General features: G+C 47.9%; 1 pseudogene; it reads left to right on the top strand.

The window, feature by feature from the left end:
- The first annotated feature begins 252 nt into the window (after window positions 1-252).
- LOC108538407 (60S ribosomal protein L29 pseudogene) lies at window positions 253-713 on the top strand (annotated as a pseudogene).
- The last annotated feature ends 4,607 nt before the right edge of the window (window positions 714-5,320 follow it).

Below are 5,320 nucleotides of genomic sequence, written 5' to 3'. Positions count from 1 at the left end.
ACTAGCCGGGCGAAGTGGCGGGCGCCTGTGGTCCCAGCTACTCGGGAGGCTGAGGCAGGAGAATGGCGTAAACCCGGGAGGCGGAGCTTGCAGTGCTGAGATCTGGCCACTGCACTCCAGCCCCGGCGACAGAGTGAGACTCTGCCTCAAAAAAAAAAAAAAAAAAAAGAATCAGGGGCTGTCTCAGCCAAGATTCTAAGGCCCAGTTTATCAAAATAGCCCTCTAGGGGAGCCACGGCTTAAGGTGCAGACATGGCCAAGTCCAAGAACCACCCCACACACAACCAGTCCCGCAAATGGCACAGAAATGGTATCAAGAAACCCCGATGACAAAGATACGAATCTCTTAAGGGGGTAGACCCCAAATTCCTGAGGAACATGCGCTTTGCCAGGAAGCACAACAAGAAGGTCCTAAAGAAGTTGCAGGCCAACAGTGCCAAGCCATGAGTGCACGTGCTGAGGCTATCGAGGCCCTCGTAGAGCCCAAGGAGGTTAAGCCCAAGATCCCAAAGGGTGTCAGTCGCAAGCTCGATCGACTTGCCTACCTTGCCCACCCCAAGCTTGGAAAGCGTGCTCATGCCCGCATTGTCAAGGGGCTCAGGCTGTGCCGGCCAAAGGCCAAGGATCAAACCAAGGCCCAGGCAGCAGCTCCAGCTTCAGTTCCAGTTCAGGCTCCCAAAGGTGCCCAGGCACCCACAAAGGCTTCAGAGTAGAGATCTGTGTCTGCCGATGTGAGGACAGAAGGACTAGTGCAACCCCTCTGGGCTGCCGTCTGCATGGGGCTGGGGTCCTACTGTGCTATTTGTACAAATAAACCTGAGACAGAAAAAAAAAAAAAGAGTGCCTTCTATATCCCTTGTGGGTCATAGACAGCAACTCTCCTCCTTGTTCTTTGGCTCCTCACACCTCAAGTGAGATTAGACAAGCACTGACATTAATTATTTCAGAAGTAAGCGAAGCAGTGCTTGCCACCCCGACAGCTGAGGCTGCAAATGCCAGGTTCGTTTTAGTTATTTTTCCGGGAAATAGTTGCATCCACTAATCGCAAGCCCATTCTGTTGAGTGCCCAGCGGTGGGTTGGGCTGGGTGAGGGGACAGTACCTAGTTCTGGCCCTGAAGGGGCTCTTGGGGTGGTCTGCAGGGGTTAGGGAGAAAGGTCACCTGAGAACAAGCTAGTCCCCTGCTCTGGGAGGCTGGCTCAGTGCGAGAGCTGCGCCTTTGAGTATGGGAAGGACTGGGGTAGATGGGGATGAGAACCTGGGTTTGTGTCCAGGCTCTTCGCTTCTTAGCCGTGTGACCTTGAGCAAGGTCAAACACGTTGCCTCCATTTCCTCATCCTAGGCAATTGGTCAGGCATTTGGAAACATCATGCTGGACACGGTGGCTCACACCTGTAATCCATGCACTTTGAGAGGCCGAGGCGGGCAGATCACTTGAGGCCAGGAGTTCGAGACCCTGGCCAACATGGTGAAACCCCGTCTCTACTAAAAATATATAAAAATTAGCTGGGCATGGTGGTGGCGTGCACCTGTAGTCCCAGATACTCAGGAGGCTGAGGCAGGAGAATTGCTTGAACCCGGGAACCAGAGATTACAGTGAGCTGAGATCACACCATTGCACTCTAGCCTGGGCAACAGAGTGAGACTCTGTCTCAAAAACAGAAAAACAAACAAAAAAATATTTGGGTGGGAAGGGGGTGAGGGATAAAAGACTACAAATTGGGTGCAGTGTATACTGCTCAGGTGATGGGTGCAGCAAAATCTCACAAATCACCACTAAAGGATTTAATCATAAACCAACCACCACCTGTTCCCCCAATACGCTATAGAAATAAAAAATTAAAAAACAAAACAACCCATTGTACTGTGGAAGCAGTGGGAAAAGCCGGAAGAGGAAACCGAGGTTCAGGGAAGCAGTGACTGCCTGTGCTACACAGTGACTGCCTGAAGCCACACAGTGGGTCACTTCCAAGCAGGACCCACAAGAGTCCCAGCCCAGGGTTGTGGTCTCTGTACCCTCTTTCCCACGGCCTCCTATGGTTCTCTCCTTTTCCCAGGCCCATCCCCATGGGCCACATGTGCTTGGTGGCTGCTCTCTTCCTGTGATCCTGGAAACAGGCCTGGCACGGCCCAGCTAATCTGGGTACCCCATAACCATCCTTCCCCTCCAGTGCATGAGGTTTGTTAAATGCTTCCTGAGTTCTCAGAGTAGGTCCAAATGGTGGCTCATCTGAAAAATGATGGGGTAAGACATGCCAAACTCCAACACTGGGGAATGGAAGGGATTTTCTTTTTGCCCAGGAACCCCTCTGAACCTTGGGGATTTCTGTGCTGAATTCAAGCTATTCCCACCACTTCCATAGTATGATGCTTCCAAATTTCTGACCAAGAGCCTAAGAAGTTTCAACCAGCAGCTCACACAGCCTGATTGGAAGCACGAAGCCTGGCAGCAAGGCCCTGAAACCTCACTGTCTGGCTTTACATCTCTGATCCACCACTAACTAGTGTGACCTTGAGCAAGTTGCTTCACTAATCTGTGACTCCATTTCCCATGTGAAAAATTGGTTGGGGGCCGGGCACGGTGGCTCACGCCTGCAATCCCAGCACTTTGGGAGGCCGAGGTGGGTGGATCACCTGAGGTCAAGAGTTCAAGACCAGTCTGGCCAACATGGCAAAACCCCGTCTCTACGAAAAATACAAAAATTAGCCGGATGTGGTGACAAGCACCTGTACTCCCAGCTACTCAGGAGGCTGAGGCAGAAGAATCACTTGAACCTGGAAGATGGAGATTGCAGTGAGCCGAGATAGCACCATTGCACTCCAGCCTGTGTGACAGAGTAAGACTCCGTCAAAAAAAATTAAAAAAGAAAAAAGAAAAATGGGCTGGCTTCTTTGGTTTCATATATATATATATATATATATACACACACACACACACACACACACACACACACACACACATACATACACACAAATGGGGGTAATAATAGTACCTATCTGATAAAGTTAGTGTGAAGTTTAAATGAGACAATATATGTAACTTCTTCACCTGCTGCCAGGCCCATAATAAGGGCTCAATATCTGTCTCCCCACTTAGAGTACAAGCTTGTTGAGGGCAAGGATCATGTCTGTTTTGTACGTTGCATATAATGGACACTAAAATAAACAAACAAACAATTTAAATTTAAATTTTCTAGACCAGGCAGGGTGGCTCACATCTATAATCCCAGCACTTTGTGAGACTGAGGCAGGCAGAAAGCTTGAGCCTAGGAGTTCAAGACCAGCCTGGGCAACATGACAAAACCTCATCTCTACAAAAAATGCAAAAATTAGCTGGGCATGGTGGTCTGCATGCCTGTAGTCCCAGCTACTCGGGGGGCTGAGGTGGGAGGATCACCGGAGCCCAAGAGGTCAAGTCTGCAGTGAGACATGATCGTGCCATTGCACTCCAGCCTGGGTGACAAAATGAAACGCTGTTTAAAAAAAAAAAAAAAAAAAAGCAGGGCATGGTGGCTCACACCTGTAATCCCAGCACTTTGGGAGACTGAGGCCAGTGGATCACTTTGAGATCAGGAGTTTGAGACCAGCCTGAGCAACAAGGCAAACCCAGTCTTTACAAAAAATACAAAAATTAGCCGGGCATGCCTGTGGTCCCAGCTACTCAGGAGGCTGAGGCACAAAAATTGCTTGAACCTGGGAGGTGGAGGTTGAAGTGAGTCAAGAGCACGCCACTGCACTCCAACCTGGGCAACAGAGTGAGACCCTGTCTCAAAAATAAATAAATGAAAATAAATACATAAATGTGCAGAATCGGAAGGCATGTGCACAGGATTCCAGTTCTTAGTTCTGAGACTCATGCTTTGGTCTGAGACTCACATTTGGACTGAGTGATGTTTCATACTTGCTTTTAGACTCATACTTCTCACATTCTGTTTGCCCAGGATTGTACATCATTGGATTTGTGCTTTCTGGCCTTTACCACAACTATAATACAATTATGTAATTTTTCATCGACGATTTGCCTTCCTTTCTAGACTATAAAATCCATTCAGGCCCCTGCCTACTTTGACTACCTCCTACTATACCCATAGGCTTAGCACTGGCTCTGGCAAACATTAAACACTCAATAAATATTTTTCAACTGACTGATGGCTCAAAAGCTTAGCAGAAGATTAGTTAGTGAATGGAGTGGTTAATGAATAGAGAAACCTTGCTTTTTAAAAAGACTCATGAAGCCGGGCGCAGTGGCTCACGCCTGTAATCCCAGCACTTTGGGAGGCCGAGGCAGGAGGATCACGAGGTCAGGAGATCAAGACCATCCTGGCTAATACGGTGAAACCCCATCTCTACTAAAAACAAAAAATAAGCTGGGCATGGTGGCGGGCGCCTGTAGTCCCAGCTTCTCGGGAGGCTGAGGCAGGAGAAGGGCGTGAACCCGGGAGGTGGAGCTTGCAGTGAGCCGAGATCGCAGCACTGCACTCCAGCCTGGGTGACAGAGCGAGACTTCGTCTCAAAAAAAAGAAAGACTAATGAGCTGGGTGTGGTCACATGTGCCTGCGGTCCCAGCTACTTGGGAGGCTAAGGAGGTGGAATCCTTGAGTCCAGGAGTTCAAGGCCAGCCTCGGTAACATAGACAGACCTCATCTCTAAAAAATAAATAAATAAAAAGCAAAAGACTGGCCAGGTACAGTGGCTCACACCTGTCATCCCAACACTTTGGGAGGCCAAGCTGGGAAGATCACTTGAGCTCAGGAGTTCAAGACCAGCCTGGGCAACACAGCAAAACCCTGTCTTTACAAAAAATTTTTAAAATTCGCCAGACATAATGGTGCGCACCTGTAGTTCCAGCTACTCGGGAGGCTGAGATGAGAGGATCACTTGAGCCCAGGAATCAGAGGCGGCAGTGAGCTTTGATCAATAGTGTCACTGTGCTCCAGCCTGGGTGACAAAATGAGACTCTGTCTCTAAAAAATAAAAATTTAAAAAAAGAATAAAGAATTTTAAAAGACCAATAAAACACTAGTAAAATGTTAATACTCTATATAATATATATTAAGATGTATGTAGTTAGTGCAAGAATTCATTTACCATAAATAGCCAGGTATCACTAATTCTTACCTATTTTTTATTACTGTAGGCTTAACCTTGACTCAGAGATCTGGCTAGAGGAGAATATATCTTTAAACAAATTTTTCACCTCTTAACAGTCTAAAACTTCCCGGGATGTATATCTAAATTTCCGTGGGGCTTAAAAACCCCTTAGCAATAAAAGCCCTTATACATGGCTTTCCTTAGGAGCCAATGCTGTCCTATTCATAGCC

The sequence above is a fragment of the Rhinopithecus bieti genome, unplaced genomic scaffold (assembly GCF_001698545.2).
Source record: "Rhinopithecus bieti isolate Rb0 unplaced genomic scaffold, ASM169854v2 scaffold_14826, whole genome shotgun sequence".
NCBI classification, from domain to species: domain Eukaryota; kingdom Metazoa; phylum Chordata; class Mammalia; order Primates; family Cercopithecidae; genus Rhinopithecus; species Rhinopithecus bieti.
Note: the sequence above shows the minus strand (reverse complement) of the source record. Positions and strands in the feature narration are given on the sequence as shown.